The sequence below is a fragment of the Schistocerca piceifrons genome, chromosome 2, assembly GCF_021461385.2.
Source record: "Schistocerca piceifrons isolate TAMUIC-IGC-003096 chromosome 2, iqSchPice1.1, whole genome shotgun sequence".
Taxonomy (NCBI): Eukaryota; Metazoa; Arthropoda; class Insecta; order Orthoptera; family Acrididae; genus Schistocerca; species Schistocerca piceifrons.
In genome coordinates, this window is record NC_060139.1 from 165,176,563 (window position 1) to 165,202,915 (window position 26,353).

General features: G+C 41.5%; 1 protein-coding gene and 1 non-coding gene across 2 annotated transcripts in view; both read left to right on the top strand.

Annotated features, from left to right (window-relative positions):
* The window catches only part of LOC124775218, a 385,130-nt gene that overhangs the window by 171,023 nt on the left and 187,754 nt on the right, over positions 1-26,353 (top strand). The gene's annotated exons all lie outside the window — the stretch shown is intronic.
* Positions 25,695-25,778, top strand: Trnas-gga. The gene is given in 2 exon segments: positions 25,695-25,734; positions 25,744-25,778. It is a non-coding gene; the product is annotated as a tRNA-Ser (tRNA).

Below are 26,353 nucleotides of genomic sequence, written 5' to 3' on the forward strand. Positions count from 1 at the left end.
GTGCTGTGCAGACAATGTGAATATGACCATACAGTGGCCCTCACGAGGATACATGTTGAAATAGATGTACCAGAGTCATGTCAACAGGTAGGAATGTGGGTAAACATTTATTATTTGTGAATGACAGACTGTCTCAACCACCACAGTTAGCATCCTTCCAGACTTATTCCTAAAATGAAATGATTTCACGCTTAAATATGTTCCAATTTTCAAAACTGTACAGTTTCTGGACGATTGGTCGTCTGGACTGCATATTATTGACATTTCAACGTAGAAAATCCATCTCCACCTTGTGTCATATATTCATCTGGCAAGATTCGACTGCATATGGCTCCATACACTAACGCTGCAAACTTTAAGATGATAACACTCCTGTACAGTAACCATATAGAGACTGCAATGACCACACACTTTTTTGTATATGACGGAATTATTCTTTAAGTAACATTGATGTGTTTTATTGTTGCTGGCTTTGGTGGAAATAAATTTTAACAGTACCATTTCTAAGGATTGTTCTGGTTCAATAGTATGGATAGCATGTTTACTTATATAAAGAAATGGCGCATGCCGAGCTGCGTGTGGATATCGTTACACCATCTACACAGATCACTTCAAAATCCCACACTACTGTGAAAGCTCTTTTTCTTACGTGTGTAGTAGGGTAGGGACGTAATTTAGTTTATTTAAACAATAGAAAAGCACATCAACAGACCACAGCAGCCACTGATGCACAGATGCGAGGAAACCATGACTGTCTGCAGAGGTAACCATGCCTCAACGCAACTTCAGATGATTACTGTTCCAGTCTGGAAGTCTACAGCATACGCACTCTCCATAAGCACATGAAATGGTAAACGTCATTTGGTGCAACACATACTTCTGCACTGGCTATGTGCCTTACTCACATTCCAATGCCATGATTGTTGTTACTTGAAAGCTGTAGGACATACCACAGCCATCCCACGAAAGGCCAGCGGCGCTGATATTCCAGTCACATAGATATGGGGCTATTAATAACTCCCGGCCATAGCAGCCCACATCGTGCCATCAGGCAACAATTGCGCTGCAAAGTGCCACAGTGTGGGTCGAAAAGTCTTGGTGTTTCATATACAGTCAGTCAGTGAACAATTTTTATCTTTTACTTACGAGTTCTTTCGACTGAGTTATTTTCTGTTCATATAGAGTGTAACACCATGGTTGTTAGGGCAATTTATAATTTGATAAGATGGCAACATAATTATTGACAATGTTGGACCACATGTAACCCATCTTCATGCAGTCTAAAACCTGTATAGCAATATAGTAAAGAACTGTCGTTTTAAAAACTTATCAAACTGATTTCCATCTTCCACGTGCGCAGTGTGATCTTCTTAAAACCCAGTGGACAGATCGCACAATACTGTTGCACAGCCTGCACAACATAAAAACATATGACAAACGACGCATTAAAAATACTCTTTTTTAGTGTGATAGATGTCGAGCAGCACCGAAGAATTACAAGCAATACTGTGTTCCTTAGCCAGAAATGTATATCTTCCTTGGCTAGAGAACATGGTATTAGAGACTGGAAGCTGCGATTTGTAACTATAGAATCGATGGTATGTTTAATCATAAGGAATACTGCCTCATATATCAAGACCACCAAACATTATTTACAAAGTGCTTCACTGTATTCTGTGCTAATCACTTATATGTGTTGTAATCAAATCAACAGCTTACAGAAGAGTTGTTGCCTTATGTTTAACAGTGTTCTGTAATTTGTCAATTGGGGTAATAAAAATAGTCGCAACTGAACTGGTGTACAAGTAAACTTTTGAGAAAGTCAAAGCTGAGAAATTAACTATGTTGTCTGTGTCTGTAGTTTTAATAATTTGCCTGCAAAGTATGTGGAGGTTGTTAACACAGTCTCCAACAAGGACATAGAAGCATCATACGTAAGTGTTCTAACTAATCTGGAGTTACATATTTTTTCAAGGGCATTGTTCTCTAGAAGGGCGCTTAATGTAGATATTCGAGAATTAGGATTGGTTCCCACAAATAAAGTAGTTCAACAAATCTTCCCACAAATAAAGTAGTTCAACAAATCTCAAGAAAAGGGACTAATATATCAAACAGACTTAAGCCATTCCGTATTAAAGAAATTACTTCTTTAAGTGCAGTGAATGTGTTGCACTAAGAAACAAAAATTTTGAAAGAACTCAAGAAAAGAAAAGAAAATATTTGGTGAAAATAACTGCCATGAAGGAAGCAGTAATCTGCTACTGGAAAAAGAACAATCCATGGCCAGTGTCCAAACAAGACTTACAAGTTATTTTTAACACAATATGGGGAAAAAACTGTTTATTAATTGAGAATGCGAAATTACAGTGTTTACTTAAATTACAATATAAAGTGGCCACTTGTTTGTATAGCTTGCTGAAAACGATGTATTTAAGGGCATTTACAGCACAAGAGGGCACACGAAATCTGTTTATAAATCTCTATTCCATTTTGAATTTGCTTTAATAGGATGGTTATATTGGATCAACATGTGATGGACTGGGCGTCGTGCATATAGCAGCCGAAGAGACTTTTGCAAAGTTTAAAACTGTGGTATAACTATATTTAATGGTCACTAATTTGTTAAAGTGACTAATGTAAAGTCCTGTATGCCACAAGACTTGCACAAGAATGTGTAGTGGAAGAGTTTTAAACGTACACCAAAGGAGATGTAGCCTGCTACAACGATTGTTTAATGGAAAAACCAGAAGGCAAAATTAAAATTCACAAATGCTTTAACTTAGAAGAATTTCAAGAAAAAATGGAATTAATTTTTAGGGTCATATATGAGGTGGTTTGTAGGAATATAGTTAGATATGTATTACAATTTAAAACTTAACTTCTTTGTTTCTATCGAATTACAGGCCGGAAAGAATTAAATGATTTACATGTAGATTTAAATAAGTTAAAAATTAGGTCGGATGCTGTTAAGGATAAACCATCAAAAATGGAGAAAGAGAGTTGTTTTTGGTGTATATTGCATGTTCAAAAATTAATAAGGGATTTGTGTCGGAATATCTGTGTTCTTATTCGTCAGCCTATGAAAAGTCGGAAAATAGCATTCTTTTACAACTTGTTAACCACCTTCCAATTCAATAAAGTTCTCTGTTATTACTTATTTTATTGACTAAAGAAAGTGGTATTACCAAACTGGGAGCTACAATTTGTAATTTCAGTGACTGACCCCACACATAGAACCAGTGTTTATAATGCACAGCATGTTTCCATATGGTATAAGTTATTGAACAATGTTCTGGAATGCATCCAGTAGCCCATGGCTTTAGAAATGCATTTGTGTTTTAACAGCAAATGGTATCTTAAATCTAAACTTAACGCCTCAGAAATAGTCAGCTTTTGAATAGTGGCTTGTAACTATCTATTGCACCCAAGTGCATAGGCTACTGCTATCCTCCCCTAACGTCATCCTCGTTAGACATAGTATTAAAGCTGATAGTTACAACTTCTCATACTGCTAGGAATTTATCACGGTAAAAACGTAGATTGTGTAACAGTGTTCTGCGATGTATCCGCTGTAAGAACACCACACTGTGCATCTAGGAGGTGGAAAGTACTTTGCAGAGTTTTTAGACCTGGGGAATAGGTACGTTTAGCGACAACTCGTTTTCTACAGTGACGAATTAACATTTAGACTGTGTGGCAATCAGTTACACAGACTGCAATATCATCAATTATTCTATAGTCATCTTATCGAATTATAAAGTGCAATGACTACAGAAACGGACGGTATTAGGTTAATATATTGTTTGCCGCAGATATAAGAGACACTGAAGAAATGGCAAGTAACAGATGAAAATCCTATGACTGACTGATAGCGTAACAAATATCGAGACTTTTCAATGTATTTGCAATTTCTAGCACAGTAATGTAATAATATACACCAACAACTGTTATATTTCTATTATTTCATTAGACAACCAGTTTCAACGCTCCAGTCACGTCATCTTCAGGTCCGTCGCATAAACGACACCAAGTACCACTCATGTGTGTTAAGACAAGGCACCACTGTTCATATCTGGTTTGGTAGATGTCCGAACTTCATGAGCATGTGTGAAGAGCACAGATCACAGATGGTAATACCTGCAGGCGGTAATAGTGTAAATTTTTAACAGAAAACTTTGTATCACCTGCAAAGAGCTAATTAATATACCTCTACTGACCAATGATGGTCACGAAACAAGCAAAGAGAAATGTCTACAGCCTACTTTCACATATGGTAGTGCTTGTGATACGTCTGCAGGCCCTAATAGCTTATCGTCTTAACAGGGAACTTCGTATCAATTACAAAGAGCAAACTATTATATCTGTACTGCCCGAAGACGTCAATAGAGATATTCTACTTAGCTCTTTGCAATTGAAACAAAGATCTCTGCTAGAAAGTTACTCTTTTACAGCCAGCAGATGTATCACAGGAATTATCACATGTGAGGGTGTGGTACAGACAACTGTCTTTTCTTGTTTGAGGTATGTATTTTCCATGACTTTTGCCCCTTCGACATTAATCATTGTGAAGCGTGTTTCCGCCTTATAAGTACATATATGTATGTTGTTCCCACATTCTTGCTTTTTATATTATTATTTTTGTGTATATTTCATAGTGTTAATGGATGTCCCATGATTATGGTCTATGACTGGACGAGTACACACGCAGATTTTTTGAATAAACAGCTGATGGTTGAAGATGCATTTTGTCATTAAAAAAAGCCTGTTAGGTTTCAACAGTACAGTTGTCTTACTGGTTCATTAGTCTCTGCCTTAATGAAGCAGACACAAAAACTAAAAATCGATCAAATTCCGTAATTTTAAAAGTATAAGTGTTCAAACAAAATTCTTTCTCATTTTAAAGTTTGGTTAGATGTTGAAGTTGGTCATCACTGTCATCATTGGGGGAGTGGTGGCGGTCGGAGAGGAAAGAGGTGGTAGGTGTGAGGGGACAGGTAACAGCTAATATCTGACTGCACTCAGGGATAATGGTCTAAGAAAGGTTGGCAACCACCACCCTAAAAAGTTACTGCACAGGAGTTTTATCCTCTTAAGGTTTGTGACACTAGTGTGTGGAATGCTACAGAGGCTAATTGATTGGAGAATTTATACATTGGAATGTTATTGGCGTACAGTTCAGATGACTAAGAAGCCAGAAACCTCGCATTTCTAAAAATTAGACCAAGTTTAAGGTCAAAAGCATGTAGTTTTAGAAATACATCTGAAAGCACGCCAGCCATGGTGGGGAATGTACACTGTCCATAGCTAACAACCAGTATTTGCCTACATTCCTACCCAATGACATAGCATTGGTATGTCCATTTACATCTAGTGCAGGTAGAAGTGGGGCGGGCCACTGGACTGTATGGTTTGGTTGGGGAGTACTACATGGTCTTGCCCAAACAGTCTCCACAATGCAGGATCTCTGGATGTGGGGAGTCAGTTTGCAGTGAATAGCTGTAATTTGCCTATCATAAAGTGGATCCAGCCTTTGGTAGGCGGTTGGCGCATGCACACTCCTCTTGGTGGGCTGCTGCGTTGGCAAGGGCAGCATGGAAGAGACTTCCCTGTGTGGTATCTGTTTCAAGAAGCAAATGTTCTTGCCCTATTCTACCCTATAATAAAACACACACTCACAGACACACACACACACACACACACACACACACACACACACACACACACACACACACACGCACACACACACACACACACTCATGCACATACACACACTTCCAGCACTAATTGTTAAACAATAAAAATCTCGTATTTATGTTAATTTACATATCTCTTTGGATAGTTATCTAGAAAACTGGTTGAAACTGTGTAGTTAGGCAACACTGAAAAGCAGTCACAAATGGGTGGCTGAAGACACCGCATGGCTTGTTTCTTCCCTATATGACCGAATAATAGCTTGGGGAATACATGCTAATTGATTTTTCATGTCACTGAAAGACCGAGACTGGGAAAAGCATCATTTGTCCAGGTAAGGAGATATCCTTTGTCCTAGAACTACTACAAGGGAGGGAAAGAACTTTGGAGATTATGCCCTTTATCACAGAACCATAGGCACAGATTGGCATGAGAAAAAAATCTTTTGTTTAAAAAGCACACTTGAATCTGCAGGGAAACAAAGGCCTCAGGGGAATGATGTCATGGGAAAACTAGAAAATCTGGCAACAATACACAGCATGTCGATATCCCAGGTCAGTCACTTCCAATTCCAGCAGGACAATGGCACATCCTGTATTTTTGAATTTCACTTCAGTTTGTACTTAGGACAACCCTACTTCCGAAGTGTCATCATAATAGTGGGGGCAAATCCATTTATTGCAATTGGTCTATTTTTGAATTTCTCACGAAATTATGAATTTCCTGACATTTTATATATAGGGCAATTTGCCAGTTCGGAGAAATCAGCCAAAAGTGCATGAAGTCATCGACGACATCATTAAGGGGAAGTGAGAGGGATGGTGGAGGAGAGGTTGGAGGGATGGTAACAATACAAAGTGTGCCAGAACCATCACTGCCTGTCTACTAGGCTACATGCTAGAAATATTCAGCTGCCTAGACCACACAAAATATTTCTTTATTTAAGGCAATCGGTTTCAACAGGCTTTGCTGTCATCTTCTGGTCTTAAAAATCACCTTTTTAGAAACTTGTTCATCTTACGTTGTACCTCACATCCATATGATTAATTGGAGTGAGGTCCAGCGTAAAATGAACACGTTTCACAAAGAAGAAATTTCTAATAACTGAAGATGACAGCAAAGTCTGTCGAAAGCAGTTGTCTTAGATAAAAAAAATATTTGATGCCACCTAGGCTGTTGAATGTTTTTAGCAAGTAAAACAGATTGCTCCTTCAGTATTCATAAGATGAGAAAATTATTCTACTAGGCTACATTCGCTGCTGCAAAACTTTCCAAATATCTGCATCAACTTTGATGCTGATTCTCAACACAGCGTTCGGCAACAGTCCGTGTAATTGGCCCACGTAACATTTGCCACACTTTCAAGGAATATAATAAGGGCCTGATACTCTCAAGTCGAGATAATTTTTAACGAGTAGAACATTTCTTTAAATATCCTAGGTTGCCAGAAGATTAGTGTGATTCCTTGCTTGTTTAGATCTTACTAGTTGCTGCACATATGCCGGTATGGCAAATTCTAATCACATCCCAAACACAACATTAAATATAGTCTGCTCAAAACTATTAAAGAAGCAGTCTTATACAAGAGAATGTAAGGTGCATTAAAAAGACTTAACAAAAGAAAACTCATATCGATTTGACGTACAGACATTGTTTTGGTGTCATTCTATAGAAAAATACGTCAATTGGTTCACCATATATCTAAAAATGTTAAAAGTGACTTCCATTGGTTATGTGGCACACAGCCCATCTGAAGTCGATTTCTTGACAAACTAGCTGCAGCATTTGATGCGTGACTTGTTTACTAGGGAGGTAGATTCTGGCTTTGAGATCTGACAGAGAAACTGGTAAGGGCGGGACAAACAAGGCACCCTTAATTATTCCGCGAAAGAAAAAGACAAGAGGTGTCGGATCTAGTGAACGTGAGGGACATGAAACTGACACTTCTAAGCTCATTCGCGTGCGAGGAAAGCGGACATTTTATGAAGTCTCAGACGGCTTACCAAACAGTAAAACTGGATCTGGTTTCCATTCAGATGACATCAAGACTAGTCTGTAAGTCGTATGAATAAATTTGTACAAATTTTGGAAGTTGTAAAGTCATATATGTGATGAGTGGGCCTAGACGAGGTTTTAAGCAATTCTGAAAATGTTTCAAAAATGGAATTAAGCATTTATGATCTGTCAAACAGTTCAAGTGACTTGCTAGCAGCCGTCCGGTGTGGCCGAGCGGTTCTAGGCGCTTCATTCTGGAACCGCGTGACCGCTACGGACGCAGGTTCGAATCCTGCCTCGGGCATGGATGCGTGTGATGTCCTTAGGTTAGTTAGGTTTTACTAAAAACATCAAAATTGTTTTATGGATGTAATCAAGGATACAGTCATTCTTCAAGTGAATGAGGGATTGCAAACACTTACTGAAGCCTTGGCTCAGGTGGGTGGACGCATAATAGAAATGACATAAAACTGTGCTCACAAATATGACCAATGACTGTGAAAAAGTTAAAGAGTTAACGAAAAGTCCCAGAAATGCACGAACTAACGGCAGTAATCTCGTCCAAGTGCAGAGTCGGTGCACCTAGCTGTTTGTGAGAATTGGATCAGGAAAACGAAACCCTGATGCAAGGTAATTCACTTCGCAATCGCCTCATCTCTGTGAACGTAATACGGCCCATTCTTACCACTCTAATGATGTACAAGATCAGAAGATGGCTGCAGTAATGACTGAGTACTGTTCTAAGCTGATTTCACTCTGCAGCTCCATGCTGTCCCAAGAATAAGGGTTCTCTCCAGTGTACTCGCAACAAGTGCTTTCTTACTCTCCTCTACCAAACTTAGCTGGTTCTATCCGTATCAGCATCTCAACAACCTGCTGCAACAGACCTCTTGAGTTGCAACCAATGATAATTTAATAAACATGCTAACAAATACTCTGCTGTTATGGATTAACCAATGAGGAATGAGAGCACGGGGGGGAGTAAAGCCTCCGATATTTTTACGTGAAAACTCTCACGCTTTTCAAGCGAAACAACCGTTATTAATGTTTATTCTTCAAGTCTATATATTTGCAGCTCTCTGCCGATGGAGGGCTCTGAATTGTTGCCTGTAACATTGCAGTGCGTAATGCTGCAATCGAGTTTCGGTTCGAAGAATTCATCCACACATGGAGCACCCTCTCCAGAATGACTGTGACGTGTCGCACACAAACGCTGCGACATCTGCAGTAATTCGACGCCTTGGATCCTCCATTCAGTCCCGTCTTCGCTCCATCCGATTTTCATCTCTTTCGAAAACTTAAACATTCGAGGACTTCGATTAGATAATTATGAAGTGTTGCAACCAGGGGTGAGGTTCTGGCTACATCCAAAAACTCAATCATTCTACAGCAACAGTATCAAGAAACTGATTTCCCGTTGGGAGAATTGTGTTCGTCACCAGGGTGACTATGTTGAGAAATAGTATGTAAACATTGAAGAATAAATATGTAGACTGTTAATAACGTTTGTTTTATTGAAAACCAAGCTTTAAGAGTGAGACATGAGTTTCTCCTGGCATATACAACTTTCAAATAACTTCCGGGAATTCTGCCAGGTAACACTTACAGCGACCACCGATATTTCGGCGGAAGAACACCCCGCCGTTTTCAAGGAAAACTGTAACGGACAGGCGGCGTACATGCAAATTTATAACCTTGGTTCTCGGACTGAAGCAGCAAAGATAACACACACACTGAACACTAGTGCCACCAAAGATGACCAAAGTCCGAGCTATCGATAGTGGGACTATGGATTCGCAGGTGAGATAGTATTGACTCTGTCCCTCTGTTTTTTGACAAGGCAGAGAGCCGGATTCCAAACAGAGTTTAAACAGAAACCTCCATCCCTGTTAACGAGGTTGCTTGCTGCTGTAGCCAAGTAGATCTGCTATTGCCGAACATTGCTTGGATACTGGTCACCCCATGTTATATAATAACACCGAGATATTGGCATGCACGTCCAGCTATTGGGACTGTGTTACTAGGGAGGAAGTTGAGATTAAATTCGCGAGCAACCTCGTTAATTGGGATGGAGGTTTCCGTTTAAACTCTGTTTAGAATCCGGCTCTCTCCCTTGTCAAAAAACAGAGGGACAGAGTCAATGCTACCTCACCTGCGAATTCATATTCCCACTATCGATAGCTCGGACTTTGGTCATCTTTGGTGGCACTAGTGTTCAGTGTGTGTGTTATCTTTGCTGCTTCAGTCCGAGAACCGAGGTTTTAAATTTGCATGTAAGCCGCCTGTCCGTTTCAGCTTGCCTTGAAGATGGCGGGGTGTTCTCCCGCCGAAATATCGGCGGTCGCTGAAAGTGTTACCTGGCTGAATTCCCGGAAGTTATTTGGAAGCTTTAAGAGTTTTCACATTATTCGGAGGCATTACTTTTCAGCACACTGTCGTATATTCCACTCTTGGAGCAGGGTAGAAGGGAAAAAATCTAGCCCACTATACAACAGACATCTAACTACGGCCAGTGAGGTGCCCGTATGCGCACATGCGGGAACTCTCCCCCATTGCTAAAACAATTACTGTGAGCGATTCAGAGATCATCCTACCAAATTTTCAACAAACTCTCCAGATAGTCTCCTAAGGTCACAACAGCTGTTTCCATGCTAACAGGATCGTATTTTCTCCTGTCCTTGGCCAGCCTGTGTGGCCGAGCGGTTCTAGGCGCTTCAGTCTGGAACAGCGCTACCGCTACGGTCGCAGGGTCGAATCCTGTCTCGGGCATGGATGTGTGTGATGCCCTTAGGTTAGTTAGGTTTAAGTAGTTCTAAGTTCTGGGGGACTGATTACCTCAGATGTTAAGTTCCATAGTGCTCAGAGCTATTTGAACCATTTTGAATCTATTTTCCTTTAGATTCTTATCTTTGCTAAAAGGAATTCTTTTCACCTCATGCACAATGAAGATTTACAACAGGCCCTTCCCCCTCGCTAATCAAGCCTGCAGCATTCGCTAATCAGAAGCTCTTCCCTGCGTTCAAATGCCCGAAACTTTGTTTTTCACAGGACCGTCCTTACAGCACATGTTGGCCCTAGTGACGCTCAACAGCCACCAACCAGCTAAAGGCTCAAGGTTGTCACACATTACAGGACTCTTACTGGCATACCGAGAGCAAAAGAAATTTTGAGTTAATTACAATTGCAATTTTTTTACATTTGTTATTATTGCTTGCAGTTTTCAGGCAGCATTAGTGATTTGATTTAGTAGTCGAATATTCATATTGGACCATTAATGAGGTTACGGGACAGTGCCCCACTGCGAAGCGTGGGCTGTTGATGAATGACTTCACATTGTATTCATTGATGACTTCACTACCCAAGATAACTATTATAGGTCAGTATGGGGGCGACCTGGATAGTTGTCCAACACAACGGTGTTACTCCTGTCATGTAGTGTGGGGAGTCTTCGAATATGACATCTGGTCACAGCTGGTAGTGACTGACGGATTTCTGATGGCGCAGCTGTCAGTCACAAATATCCTATTTACTTATTTGTTACCTGACATGAAAATTTAATAGTCATGGGTGACTGGAATTCGTCAGTAGGAAAAGGGAGAGAAGGAAACATAGTAGGTGAATATGGAGTGGGGGGAAGAAATGAAAGAGGAAGCCGCCTTGTAGAATTTTGCACAGAGCATAACTTAATCATAACTAACACTTGGTTCAAGAATCATAAAAGATGGTTGTATACCTGGAAGAATCCTGGAGATACTAAAAGGTATCAGATAGATTATATAATGGTAAGACAGAGATTTAGGAACCAGGTTTTAAATTGTAAGACATTTCCAGGGGCAGATGTGGATTCTGACCACAATCTATTGGTTATGAACTGCAGATTGAAACTGAAGAAACTGCAAAAAGGTGGGAATTTAAGGAGATGGAACCTGGACAAACTGAAAGAACCAGAGGTTGTACAGAGTTTCAGGGAGAGCATAAGGGAACAATGGACAGGAATGGGGGAAATAAATACAGTAGAAGAAGAATGGGTAGCTATGAGGGATGAAGTAGTGAAGGCAGCAGACGATCAAGTAGGTAAAAAGACGAGGGCTAATAGAAATCCTTGGGTAACATAAGAAATATTGAATTTAATTGATGAAAGGAGAAAATATAAAAATGCAGTAAATGAAGCAGGCAAAAAGGAATACAAACGTCTCAAAAATGAGATCGACAGGAAGTGCAAAATGGCTAAGCAGGGATGGCTAGAGGACAAATGTAAGGATGTAGAGGCCTATCTCACCAGGGGTAAGATAGATACCGCCTACAGGAAAATTAAAGAGACTTTTGGAGATAAGAGAACGACTTGTATGAATATCAAGAGCTCAGACGGAAACCCAGTTCTAAGCAAAGAAGGGAAAGCAGAAAGGTGGAAGGAGTATATAGAGAGTCTATACAAGGGCGATGTACTTGAGGACAATATTATGGAAATGGAAGAGGATGTAGATGAAGATGAAATGGGAGATATGATACTGCGTGAAGAGTTTGACAGAGCACTGAAAGACCTGAGTCGAAACAAGGCCCCCGGAGTAGACAATATTCCATTGGAACTACTGACGGCCGTGGGAGAGCCAGTCCTGACAAAACTCTACCATCTGGTGAGCAAGATGTATGAAACAGGCGAAATACCCTCAGACTTCAAGAAGAATATAATAATTCCAATCCCAAAGAAAGCAGGTGTTGACAGATGTGAAAATTACCGAACTATCAGCTTAATAAGTCACAGCTGCAAAATACTAACACGAATTCTTTACAGACGAATGGAAAAACTAGTAGAAGCCAACCTCGGAGAAGATCAGTTTGGATTCCGTAGAAACACTGGAACACGTGAGGCAATACTGACCTTACGACTTATCTTAGAAGAAAGATTAAGAAAAGGCAAACCTACGTTTCTAGCATTTGTAGACTTGGAGAAAGCTTTTGACAATGTTGACTGGAATACTCTCTTTCAAATTCTGAAGGTGGCAGGGGTAAATACAGGGAGCGAAAGGCTGTTTACAATTTGTACAGAAACCAGATGGCAGTTATAAGAGTCGAGGGGCATGAAAGGGAAGCGGTGGTTGGGAAAGGAGTGAGACAGGGTTGTAGCCTCTCCCCGATGTCATTCAATCTGTATATTGAGCAGGCAGTAAAGGAAACAAAAGAAAAATTCGGAGTAGGTATTAAAATTCATGGAGAAGAAGTAAAAACTTTGAGGTTCGCCGATGACATTGTAATTCTGTCAGAGACAGCAAAGGACTTGGAAGAGCTGTTGAACGGAATGGACAGTGTCTTGAAAGGAGGATATAAGATGAACATCAACAAAAGCAAAACGAGGATAATGGAATGTAGTCAAATTAAATCGGGTGATGCTGAAGGAATTAGATTAGGAAATGAGACACTTAAAGTAGTAAAGGAGTATTGCTATTTAGGGAGTAAAATAACTGATGATGGTCGAAGTAGAGAAGACATAAAACGTAGACTGGCAATGGGAAGGAAAGCGTTTCTGAAGAAGAGAAATTTGTTAACATCGAGTATAGATTTAAGTGTCAGGAAGTCGTTTCTGAAAGTATTTGTATGGAGTGTAGCCATGTATGGAAGTGAAACATGGACGATAACCAGTTTAGACAAGAAGAGAATAGAAGCTTTCGAAATGTGGTGCTACAGAAGAATGCTGAAGATTAGATGGGTATATCACGTAACTAATGAGGAGGTATTGAATAGGATTGGGGAGAAGAGAGGTTTGCGGCACAACTTGAGTAGAAGAAGGGATCGGTTGGTAGGACATGTTTTGAGGCATCAAGGAATCACAAATTTAGCATTGGAGGGCAGCGTGGAGGGTAAAAATCGTAGAGGGAGACCAAGAGATGAATACACTAAGCAGATTCAGAAGGATGTAGGTTGCAGTAAGTACTGGGAGATGAAGAAGCTTGCACAGGATAGAGTAGCATGGAGAGCTGCATCAAACCAGTCTCAGGACTGAAGACCACAACAACAACAACCTGACATGAGACAATATAATGCTACCATTTGTTAACAGGACAGTGCTTGTCCACACATCGCATGCAGCTACATGAACTGTCTACAAGACGTTGACGTACACCCTTGTCCAGAAAGATCCAGATATTATTCCCCGATGGAACGTGTGTGTGACCATGTCGCATGTCAGCACCATACCAGTGGCAGTATTCAGGAAATGAAGGACTAGTTACAAAACCAGTGGGTCAGCTAGCTTCAGGATAAGAGACTACGTCTTCATGACACTCTTCCCAGCAAGTCAGTGCATGCATCTGGGCCAGACGTGGGAGAGATGTCATACTGCAGTTCGTTGTAAATTTCAGTCGATTCTGTAATCTATGGAATAACATCTCTCACTTTCTTAAGAGGTGAAATTTAATTTCGATTTCTCTTCAAGTTCTGGGTCCTTAATTTCTTTTTGGTTAAATAGTGTGTGTTTACGATGCTTTGTGGGTGTTCTGAACAGACTTGGGGGCCAACTGGAGCACTGCACTTCAGTTAGGCGATGCGATTGCTACACGGTGACAACGCGTGCAGACATATAAGGAACTCAGGCAGTTACCAGGGATATTTACGAGCTTCTCACAGGAGAGCGACGAAAGCTGCGACACAATTTCCGATGAAGCGCTCCAGCGCCGGGTGCGTCGCCATCTGCGGCCACCCGACGGACGGCGACCGCCACGTAACACGTATCTAATATAGCGTCGCACAAGCCCGGCGAATTTATGTGTGCGCGGCTGGGGGCGGCGGCGACGGCGGCGTCGCGGCGGCCAGCTGCCGCGGCATATTGCGCCGGTGCCGGGCCAGCGGGTCAGCCGGCGGCGCGGCTCATCTACATATCTGGGGCCGCTCCTGCCTGTCTGTCGGCATGCGTAGCGCCATGCTGCGGACTAGCTAGGGGAAACACCACGCAGGCAGCTCTGGGCGCTCTTTGATCAACTTGGCAGCACGCGCCGGTGCTTTCTGACTAGATCACAGACAAAACGTAAACAACACTCACACACATATATAATTTCTCATACACAAACAGCAGTTGACCGGCGATGCCTGGTGAAACGTTGTTGTGATGCCTCGTATAAGGAGGAGAAATGCGTACCATCACGTTTCCGACTTTGATAAAGGTCGGATTGTAGCCTATCGCGATTGCGGTTTATCGTATCGCGACATTGCTGCTCGCGTTGTTCGAGATCCAATGACTATTAGCAGAATATGGAATCGGTGGGTTCAGGAGGGTAATACGGAACGCCGTGCTGGATCCCAACGGCTTCGTATCACTAGCAGTCGAGATGACAGGCATCTTTTCCGCATGGCTGTAACGGATCGTGCAGCCACGTCTCGATCCCTGAGTCAACAGATAGGGACGTTTGCAAGACAACAACCATCTGGTTGCATCCGTGTTTGAACGCACACTGGATGCGTGTATTCGTCATCGCCATACTGGCCTATCACCCGACATGATGGTATGGGGTGCCATTGGTTACGCGTCTCGGTCACCTCTTGTTCGCATTGACGGCACTTTGAACAGTGGACGTTACCCTTCAGATGTGTTACGACCCGTGGCTCTACGATTCATACGATCCCTGCGAAACTCCACATTTCAGCAGGATAATACACGACCGCATGTTGCAGGTCCTGTACGGGCCTTTCTGGATATAGAAAATGTTTGACTGCTGACCTGGCCAACACATTCTCCAGATCTCCCACTAATTGAAAACGTCTGGTCAATGGTGGCCGAGCAACTGGCTCGTCACAATACGCCAATCACTACTCTTGATGAACTGTGGTATCGTGTTGAAGCTGCATGAGCAGCTGTTCCTGTACACGCCATCCAAGCTCAGTTTGACTCAATGCCCTGGCGTATCAAGGGCGTTATTACGGCCAGAGGTTGTTGTTCTGGGCACTGATTTCTCAGGATCTATGCTCTCAAATTGCGTGAAAATGTAATCTCATGTCAGTTCTAGTACAATATATTTGTCCAATGAATACCCGTGTATCATCTGCATTTTTTCTTGGTGTAGCAATTTTAATTGCCAGTAGTCATAAATCTAAAAGCGGTTTTCGGCACATGTTAGAGCGTCGAGATGCACGGGTGTTTTTGTTTGTTTAATGTTTTTAGGGCTGGTATCAACGAAGATATTGAAGTAAGTACTTTAAATGTGACTTTATACTTTCTATAACTGCATTCGATAGCTGTTGAGAAGACAGTTTCAGTTATATAACGTTTCTTAATGTTGACGTTGAAACCTGTCGTAAAAAAATTCGAGAAATGTACCACAAAGCGAGAGCACGGTGGCCGCAAACAGCATTTCCGGTGCAAATTGTGCCAAGCAGGCGTCCCGGACCAGGCTGCGTAGTTGTTTGCCGTAGGTAGGCGATACCCGTGGTCTAGGAAGCATACGAAAAACGGGAGAAGGACTTTTATTGAAGAAATTCGAACAAAACACGGCACGATTCTCAGAACCCAGCAGGATATCATGAACGAGATTTATCGCTATTATTGCGAGCTATATTCTGTACATCAAAGTAGTGATGCTTCCTTGGAAGAATTCCTTGACATCCTAGCCCCACAGCTGACAGAAGATGACAACGAAAATTTTCTCGAGGTTGTCAGTGAAGAAGACGTGTATGAGACTCTGTGCGCCTCGCCACCAAAAAAATCCCCAGGACCGGATGGTCTGCCAGCAGAATTTTACGTCCGTTACTGGCCAATAGTAGGTGCGAAAATCACGGATATTGTAAATGAGGTTATTCAGGGTAAAATGATTCCGGCTGAGTTTAAGGAGAGTAAAATTGTTCTGGTGCCAAAAAATAATGGAAACAAAGATTTAAATAACTTTCGTCCAATTTCATTGCTGAATTCTGATTATAAATTAATAGCTAGAATAATAAACAAGAGAATTTCATGCCTTACAGATAAAATTATTAGTCAACATCAGAACTGTGCGCAAGGCAGAACCATTTTTCAAAATCTAGCGGAATTCAGGGATATCATTGCAATAACTTCTGTAACAAACATAAAGTGTGCTTTATTGTTTTTAGATTTTTATAAGGCGTTCGATGTAGTAAACCATGAATATCTTCTACAGACATTGAAGAAAATAGGTTTCAACGATAGGGTTATACAGTTGATTAAGAACATAGCAACTGGAATAAATGCTAAAATAGCGGTGAATTGTCAACAATCCAGGCCGATGCAAATACAACGAGGTGTTCCTCAAGGAAGTCCTCTGTCCATGTCGCTCTTCGCAATTTCGCTGGAACCTTTCCTCCGACATGTCCATGCTACATTAAAAGGCTTAACATTATCAGGAAACAAAACAGTTATAAGAGCCTATGCTGACGATATAGGGGTAATTATAAGGAATAATGACGAGGTAACCACGCTAGCAACAGTGATTGATTCGTACTGTAGAGCATCTGGAGCCAATGCAAACGGAAAAAAAAGTAAGATGTTAAATCTCAGAGGTTTTGATAATATCAACGTCGAGTGGGCAAAATTAGTCCGACAACATAAAACACTTGGGATCACCCTGACAGCATGCCCTATGAAAATGACGGCTTTAAATTGGAAAGTTGCAGCAGATAAAGTGCAAGGAGCCATTGTAGAGAACTTAACTCGATATATGAACCAAGTTCAAAGAACACAGTATATCAACTCATGCATCCTTGCTAAGGCTTATTATACTGCCCAGCTGTTTCCAATACCGAGAATGATAGCGAGGAGAATAATGTCCAAAATCACAAAATTTTTGTGGAGAGGTGAAGTGTTCAGAGTACCTGCTAAAGTAGCCACTTTAGATCCTAAAAATGGTGGACTAGGATTAACTGATATAACGGATAAAGCCTCTGCTCTTTTTATCAAAAGGCAAGTTAATTTAATAAGAGACTCGCGAGAAAGCATAACCAGCCAACTTTTCGAGATCATTAAACCTCCAAGCCTGCTTCCCCCGATTGACGTGCAGAATATCAACAGTCGCTTACAGCACGTGAGGATTTTCTATGTTGAGTTTAGTTATGTCAGTGTCGAACTCAGGCAGTCCCGACACTTAACATCGAGAGCCATAATGCGGGAACGAAAGAAAAGCGAAGGAAGAAACAAAATAGAACGACAGTTTCCAAACATTGAGTGGACTGAGATTTGGAAAAACATTAGTTCTAATGTGCTCACGTCTAATATAAAAACGTCATGGTACAAGACAGTTAACAACATAGTTAGCACCAATGAAAGACTGCACGCAATCGGACTCTGTGAAACAAATTTATGTCAACAATGCCATCTAGTTGACACAGTAATTCATCGATATACTTGCAGTGGTCACATGAATAGTTGGAAGTGGATCCGGGAGCAAATAGCTCTGATTACAAGAACATCCCCTGAGTATATATCGCTGTCATTGATACACAGGCCTGAAGCACGCTATTTCCCAGAAGCAAAAAATAACGCTGTGTACTGGTTGCTGGGAAATTTTGTTAACTACGTCCTTAACAAATTAGGATCCGATAGCATCATAGAGTTCAAGGTACACATGCTGTGTGAGTTCCACAAAATTAGAAGCTATTCGAATCACAAGAAAAAGTTCGGTAATATGCTAAAAATTGTATTTGAAAGAATGGGCATTGGTTAATATAAAAAAGAAGACTGTGTTGACAGTGATGTATTGTAGTTACCTTAAGGATACTATTTAAGATTTTACAGTATATTTATGATGTGTGCTTTCTGTACTTCAGAGAGTAGTTTTTTGAAATTTATAAGCTAATGTACAGAACTTATGTGACATTGAGATTGTGTGTCTAATAGTGCCAAACACAAATCATGAAAGGTGCATTATTGGATTATACTAGAAATTTGGAAATAGACAGTTTTTATAGAAATCTCCTTATCGATTGGTTAAAACCATAAGATTCTATCCGATAAATGTAATATTCAATGGCTGGTACATTGCCCTGTTCATTTTTGCAGTGAAAGACTGATTATATAAATCTGATCACTTCAAATACTTAGATTCAATTAACGTCCAGTAAGTGTAGTTGGAAGGCTAGTCAACTTTATTATATATCTCCTTTCCGCCATTCTCAAGTATTTATGCTTAATTTAATTCCTTCTGGTGATTTAGTCAGTAACACAATCTTCTGTTGTCTTTCCTTAATGTCAGCGCAATTGAAATGATCAAACCGCTTTGTTCAAATAACTTCATGTATGTATAACTTAGTATGTATTTGCAATGTGTAACATTGTTTTTTTTTTAATAAAGGTTTTATATAAAAAAAAAAAAAAAAAAAAAAAAAAAAAAAAAAAAGGGGTAGCGTCTTTGATTCTTAATCAAAACGTCTTCGGTCCTGGGTTCGATCCCCAACCCTTCCTAAATTTTGATAAATAATCAGCATTGGCGGCCTAAGACTTACGGTATAAGAAGTCAGCCTCATTCTGCCAACGGCCTTGTCAAGAGGGCGGATAGAGGTTCAGGGCACTCTCGTGTCCTACGGGTGAGAAATTGCCCCTAAAGACAGAAGAATCAGCAAAGATCAACGACATGAGGATGCAGAACGCAATGGAAACCACTGCATTAAAGATACGTAAAGTGTATCCACAGGACATGTGGCCTGTAATTGAAGAAGTGTCATGATGATCTCTCCATTGGCAAAAGATTCCGGAATAGTCCCCCATTCGGATCTCCGGGATGGGACTACCAAGGGGGAGCTTAAAATGAGAAAAATATTGAATAATCAACGAAAGGATAACGTTCTACGAGTCGGGGCGTGGAATGTCAGAAGCTTGAACGTGGTAGGGAAACTAGAAAATCTGAAAAGGGAAACGCAAAGGCTCAATCTAGATATAGTAGGGATCAGTGAAGTGAAGTGGAAGGAAGTCAAGGATTTCTGGTCAGATGAGTATCGGGTAATACCAACAGCAGAAGAAAATGGTAAAACAGGTGTAGGATTCGTTATGAATAGGAAGGTAGGGCAGAGGGTGTGTTACTGTGAACAGTTCAGTGACCGGGTTGTTCTAATCAGAATCGACAGCAGACCAACACCGACAACGATAGTTCAGGTATACATGCCGACGCCGCAAGCTGAAAATGAACAGATAGAGAAAGTGTATGAGGATATTGAAAGGGTAATGCAGTATGTAAAGGGGGACGAAAATCTAATACTGATGGGCGACTTGAATGCAGTTGTAGGGGAAGGCGTAGAAGAAAAGGTTACAGGAGAATATGGGCTTGGGACAAGGAATGAAAGAGGAGAATTGAGTTCTGTAACAAGTTTCAGCTAGTAATAGCGAATACCCTGTTCAAGAATCACAAGAGGAGGAGGTATACTTCGAAAAGGCCGGGAGATACGGGAAGATTTCAATTACATTACAGCATGGTCAGACAGAGATTCCGAAATCAGATACTGGATTGTAAGGCGTACCAGGGAGCAGATATAGACTCAGATCACAATATAGTACTGATGAAGAGTAGGCTGAAGTTCAAGACATTAGTCAAGAAGAATCAACACGCAAAGAAGTGGGATACGGAAGTACTAAGGAATGACGAGATACGTTTGAAGTTCTCTAACGCTATAGATACAGCAATAAGGAATAGTGCAGTAGGCAGTACAGTGGAAGAGGAATGGACATCTCTAAAAAGGGCCATCACAGAAGTTGGGAAGGAAAACATAGGTACAAAGAAGGTAGCTGCGAAGAAAACATGGGTAACATAAGAAATACTTCTGTTGATTGATGAAAGGAGGAAGTACAAACACGTTCCGGGAAAATCAGGAATACAGAAATACAAGTCGCTGAGGAATGAAATAAATAGGAAGTGCAGGGAAGCTAAGACGAAATGGCTGCAGGAAAAATGTGAAGACATCGAAAAAGATATGATTGTCGGAAGGACAGACTCACCATACAGGAAAGTCAAAACAACCTTTGGTGACATTAAAATCAACGGTGGTAACATTAAGAGTGCAACGAGAATTCCACTGTTAAATGCAGAGGAGCGAGCAGATAGGTGGAAAGAATACGTTGAAAGCCTCTATGAGGGTGAAGATTTGTCTGATGTGATAGAAGAAGAAACAGGAGTCGACTTAGAAGAGATAGGGGATCCAGTATTATAATCAGAATTTAAAAGAGCTTTGGAGGACTTACGGTCAAATAAGGCAGAAGGTATAAATAGCATTCCATCAGAATTTCTAAAATCATTCGGGGAAGTGGCAACAAAACGACTATTCACGTTGGTGTGTAGAATATATGAGTCTGGCGATATACCATCTGACTTTCGGAAAAGCATCATCCACACAATTCCGAAGACGGCAAGAGCTGACATGTGCGAGAATTATCGCACATTCAGCTTAACAGCTCATGCATCGAAGCTGCTTACAATAATAATATACAGAAGAATGGAAAAGAAAATTGAGAATGCGCTAGGTGACGATCAGTTTGGCTTTAGGAAAAGTAAAGGGACGAGAGAGGCAATTCTGACGTTATGGCTAATAGTGGAAGCAGGGCTAAAGAAAAATCAAGACACTTTCATAGGATTTGTCGAACTGGAAAAAGCGTTCGACAACATAAAATGGTGCAAGCTGTTCGAGATTCTGGAAAAAGTAGGGGTAAGCTATAGGGACAGACGTGTCATATACAATATGTACAACAACCAAGAGGGAATAATAAGAGTGGATGATCAAGAACGAAGTGCTCGTATTAAGAAGGGTGTAAGACAAGGCTGCAGCCTTTCGCCCCTACTCTTCAATCTGTACATCGAGGAAGCAATGATGGAAATAAAAGAAAGGTTCAGGAGTGGAATTAAAATACAAGGTGAAAGGATATCAATAATACGATTCTCTGATGACATCGCTATCCTGAGTGAAAGTGCAGAAGAATTAAATGATCTGCTGAACGGAATGAACAGTCTAATGAGTACACAGTATGGTTTGAGAGTAAATCGGAGAAAGACGAAGGTAATGAGAAGTAGTAGAAATGAGAACAGAGGGAAACTTAACATCAGGATTGATGGTCACGAAGTCAACGAAGTTAAGGAATTCTGCTACCTAGGCAGTAAAATAACCAATGACGGACGGGGCAAGGAGGACATCAAAAGCAGACTCGCTATGGCAAAAAAGGCATTTCTGGCCAAGAGAAGTCTACTAATATATCGGCCTTAATTTGAGGAAGAAATTTCTGAGGATGTACGTCTTGAGTACAGCATTGTATGGTAGTGAAACATGGACTGTGGGAAAACTGGAACAGAAGAGAATCGAAACATTTGAGATGTGGTGCTATAGACGAATGTTGAAAATTAGGTGGACTGATAGGGTAAGGAATGAGGAGGTTCTACGCAGAATCGGAGAGGAAAGGAATATGTGGAAAACACTAATAAGGAGAAGGGACAGGGTGATAGGACATCTGCTAAGACATGAGGGAATGACTTCCGTGGTACTAGAGGGAGCTGTAGAGGGCAAAAAACTGTAGAGGAAGACAGAGATTGGAATACGTCAAGCAAATAATTGAGGACGTAGGTTGCAAGTGCTACTCTGAGATGAAGAAGTTAGCACAGGGAAGGAATTCGTGGTGGGCCGCATCAATCCAGTCAGTAGACTGATGACAAAAAAAAAAAAAAAAAACGACTGCGCTACAAGAATAAAGCTTTATTTCTCTTTGAACCAACTTACGACCTGCGAATGTTGTACATGGAAATACGACACAGGCCAGAATCTAACGTGTCACAAAGGGCTTAGGAAAACTATTTCACATTTGTTTATCCTCCCAGACTTACATGAGCTGAAACAGTGCTGTTGAACAACTGTCTGAATATACGCTGCACTAAATTATACCACACAGGATACATTCGTTGAACTAAACATTTCATTAAAAATACTTTGGTGACAATCTGTAGATCGCAAAATAAATATTTTCCTTAACGAAACGTCATTTCATGCTGAACGTAAGCGCGTAATGACAGTGTTACTAGCTACGTGCAGTACACGCTGTCGACTTATTTGACATCACAGTGCAATTTCGTACGCACATAAATGAAATAAACAATTTACTAACAATGATTTACTGACCATCGAAGTCAAATAACATAAATTTTGTCTTAAAAGATATTTTTATCCATTATTGAAGCATGTGTTAAAATTGTGATCATGCACTGGAAAAAATTGTTCAAATGCCTCAGAGCACTATGGGACTTAACATCTGAGGTCATCAGTCCCGTACAACTTAGAATTACTTAAACCAGCTAACCTAAGGATATCACACACATCCATCCCAGAGGCAGGATTAGAACCTGCGACAGTAGCAGTCACGCTGTTTCGGACTGAAGCGCCTAGAACCGCTCGGCCACCGCGGCCGGCCGGACTGAAAAGCCCATTTGCAATCACGTTTCGAAAGTACGATGAACAGATACGATTATAGTGGATGTTATGGTACTGTATTGTATGTTAAACGTGGACCTAGAAACGTCGGAGAGGCTCCGTCCCTGCAGCATCCACAGTGGTCCAAGACCCCACGACGTGTACTACAGCCCACTTCACCTCTCCGCCGCCCCACACGGAACCCAGGGTTATCGTGCGGTTGGGCCACCGGTGCCCCCCCCCCCCCCCCCCTACTGAACGTCTCACACCAGACGAGTGCAACCCCTATGTTTGCGTGGTAGAGTAATGATGGTGTACGATTATGTCGAGAACTTGTTTGCGCAGCAATCACCGATATAGTATAGCTGAGGCGGAAGAAAGGGAACCATCCCGCATTCGCCTAGGCAGACGAAAAACCGCCTAAAAACCATCTACAGACTGGCTGGCACACCGGACCTCGACACTAGTCCGCCGGGCGGATTAGTGCCGGGGACCACGGCTAACCGGGCGGGCGGATGTTACGGTAGAGCATGCACTGGCCACTCGACGACACATACGGTATGGCGTAGTTAGGGCTTCGCCGCAAACTGTGTCTTTGACTGCTCCACAAGGAAACAAATTGAGAGGAATCAGATTGGAGACCTCTCAGGCCACTTAACAACAGAATTTTGTCCTGTCCAACGTCCAAGAAGGTGCTGACTCAGTATTTGGGTTGCAAACATAGAATGAGAGAGATGGAGAACCGTCGTGTTGTAGCCACATACTCTGCAGAATATCCGGTGGTAACTCTTCTAGAAGAACCGCCAGATAGTTCCTTAGTAAGTGTGGGTACGAATGTCAAGTTAGAGCGCATGAGATGAAGTAGGATCTCGTAATGTAATTTCCTATGATGCCGCACTATGTGCTTACGCTCCACTGCCGCTGATGTTGCCTTTATGAAGCCAGTGTTGATTTTCGGATGCCCAAGATTGCGTGTTATGGAAATTTACGTTAGCGTGGTTTGTAAATGTTGCTTTATCTGTAGAGAGGACACGCTTGAAAAACGAGGGGTCGTTTCTGAGTTGCTCAAGGGCAAACCGATAAAATTCTGTACGACGTTCGAAATCACGGTTGTCGAGAAGCTGATGTAGCGACAGATGATAATAATGGAAATTCTGTCGATGCAGGATACGAGTGACACTTATGTGGCTGACTCCACGTTCCTTGGCAGTATGTCTCTTACCAGTAAGCGAATTCATTACCGTCGCAACCAGCGCAACATCTTCGTTTTTTCTGTCAGCTGCAGCCTTTTTTGTTGTCCTCTTTTTGACGTTCATGAAGCCGGTTCACTCTAGCTTCTTAGTATTTCGTGCAGTTGCCTGACGCCTCAGCCATTGGTAATGCGGATAGAGACCCTATACCGCTGCATTGTTTCACGGTATTTGTTTTACATTTGCAATATAAAAGTTGTATATCCAACTTCTCATTGCTGTACCTGTCTGTATGCAACGAATAATGTAGCAGAAATGAGCGGCCTACAGTGCAGACAAGTAAACGGGCAAATGTGTTGACATTCTGACACAGCGTGGCGCCAGAGCTCTGGTTGGCGGCGTTTTCACCGCTAATGCTGATCACGGCAGGTGTGTTCTCACATTCTAGGACATTTCTCAATTTTTTTTACTACTGGTTTCAACGTCAACATTAACAATCGCTATAACACAGCAATTGTTTCCTCAAGAGCTATTGAATGCAGTTATAAACGCTATATAGTTCTATTTTTAAAAACATACTTGCTTCAATATCTCCGTTGATACTAGCGCTAAAAACATTATCCAAACAAAACAATACGTGCCCCTCGACGCTATAGCATTTCCGAAATCGCATTTCGATTTGTGTAACCGTTCCCGAAATAAAAGGGGTACTATATCTTACGTGGCCAACGGCCTTGCCACAGTGGTAAAACCGGTTCCAGTCAGATCACCAAAGTTAAGCGCTGTCGGGCCGGGCTAGCACTTGGATGGGCAACCATCCTGCCTGTCGAGCGCTGTTGGCCAGCGGGGTGCACTCAGCCCATGTGAGGCAAACTGAGGAGCTTCTTGATTGAGAAGTAGCGGCTCCGGTCTCGGAAACTAACATACGGCCAGGAGAGCGGTGTGCTGCCCACATGCCCCTCCATATCCGCATCCAGTAGCGCCTAAGGCCCGTGGATGACACTGCTGCCGGTCCGTACCTTTGGGCCTTCATGGCCTGTGCTGGGAGGAGTTCATTTTTTTTATATCTTACGTGGGTCACCCTGTATACATGGCGGCGCGTTTCTACAGCTGAAAGACGGTGTCTATTCAAATTTCCCATCAGTGTTCGCGCTTCGTACGGAAGACAGACCGCCGCGTCTGCAGCGGTCAAAAGCATTGATACGACACGAAGGCGTTAGTTAGTCAACAGACGTAAGGCTATAATGGATAGAGGTGGATGGTCAACACCAATGGACAAGAAAAAGGAGGAGCAGCGCGTCCGCACTGTTTAAACTGTTAATTTCTTTTGTACCGCTGTCGAAAATCATGCCAAATGTTTAGTATGTCATCGGAACCTCATGTATTTAAATAAGTACTCGACTGAACGGCACTTAAATACCTGTCACAAAGATCAGTTCGAAAATTTGGCCGGCCGGTGTGGCCGAGCGGTTCTAGGCGCTTTAGTCTGGAACCGCGCGACTGCTACGGTCGCAGGTTCGAATCCTGCCTCCGGCATGAATGTGTGTGATGTCCTTAGGTTAGTTATGTTTAAGTAGTTCTAAGTGCTAGGGGCCTGATGACCTCAGATGTTAAGTCCCATAGTGCTTAGAACATTTGAATCATTTTGTCGAAAATTTATCGCAATAGCAACGCCAGTCAAAACTTGAAGAACTGTAAGAAAATTTCAAGCAGCGTTACAGTGAAGTAAGAGTTCCTACCGTAAGACTCTTCATTATTTATAACGATTAGAAATAAAACTATATTTTATAATCTGATATGACACTTAGCAATGTGCCAGTCATCGAATATCAGATTGCCAGCAACAAGGAACATTTCTTTTCGGTTAATTTTTTTATTTGGGTTGCATTAAATCCCGTCGCACAGACATAAGAAAAAGTTTCAAGTGCGTTATTTTTCACCACTTTCTGAACAGTCGTCACAAACGTTTTCTCGGACAGCTAAGTGTCATTAAGAGTCATTCTTTGTTTTCGTGAATTTGTGTTTTGATTGATGGGAAAACATATGTTGTAGTTTGATCTATGTTTTCAATTAATTAGAACGCAAATATTCCAGTAGATAAAAATATATTT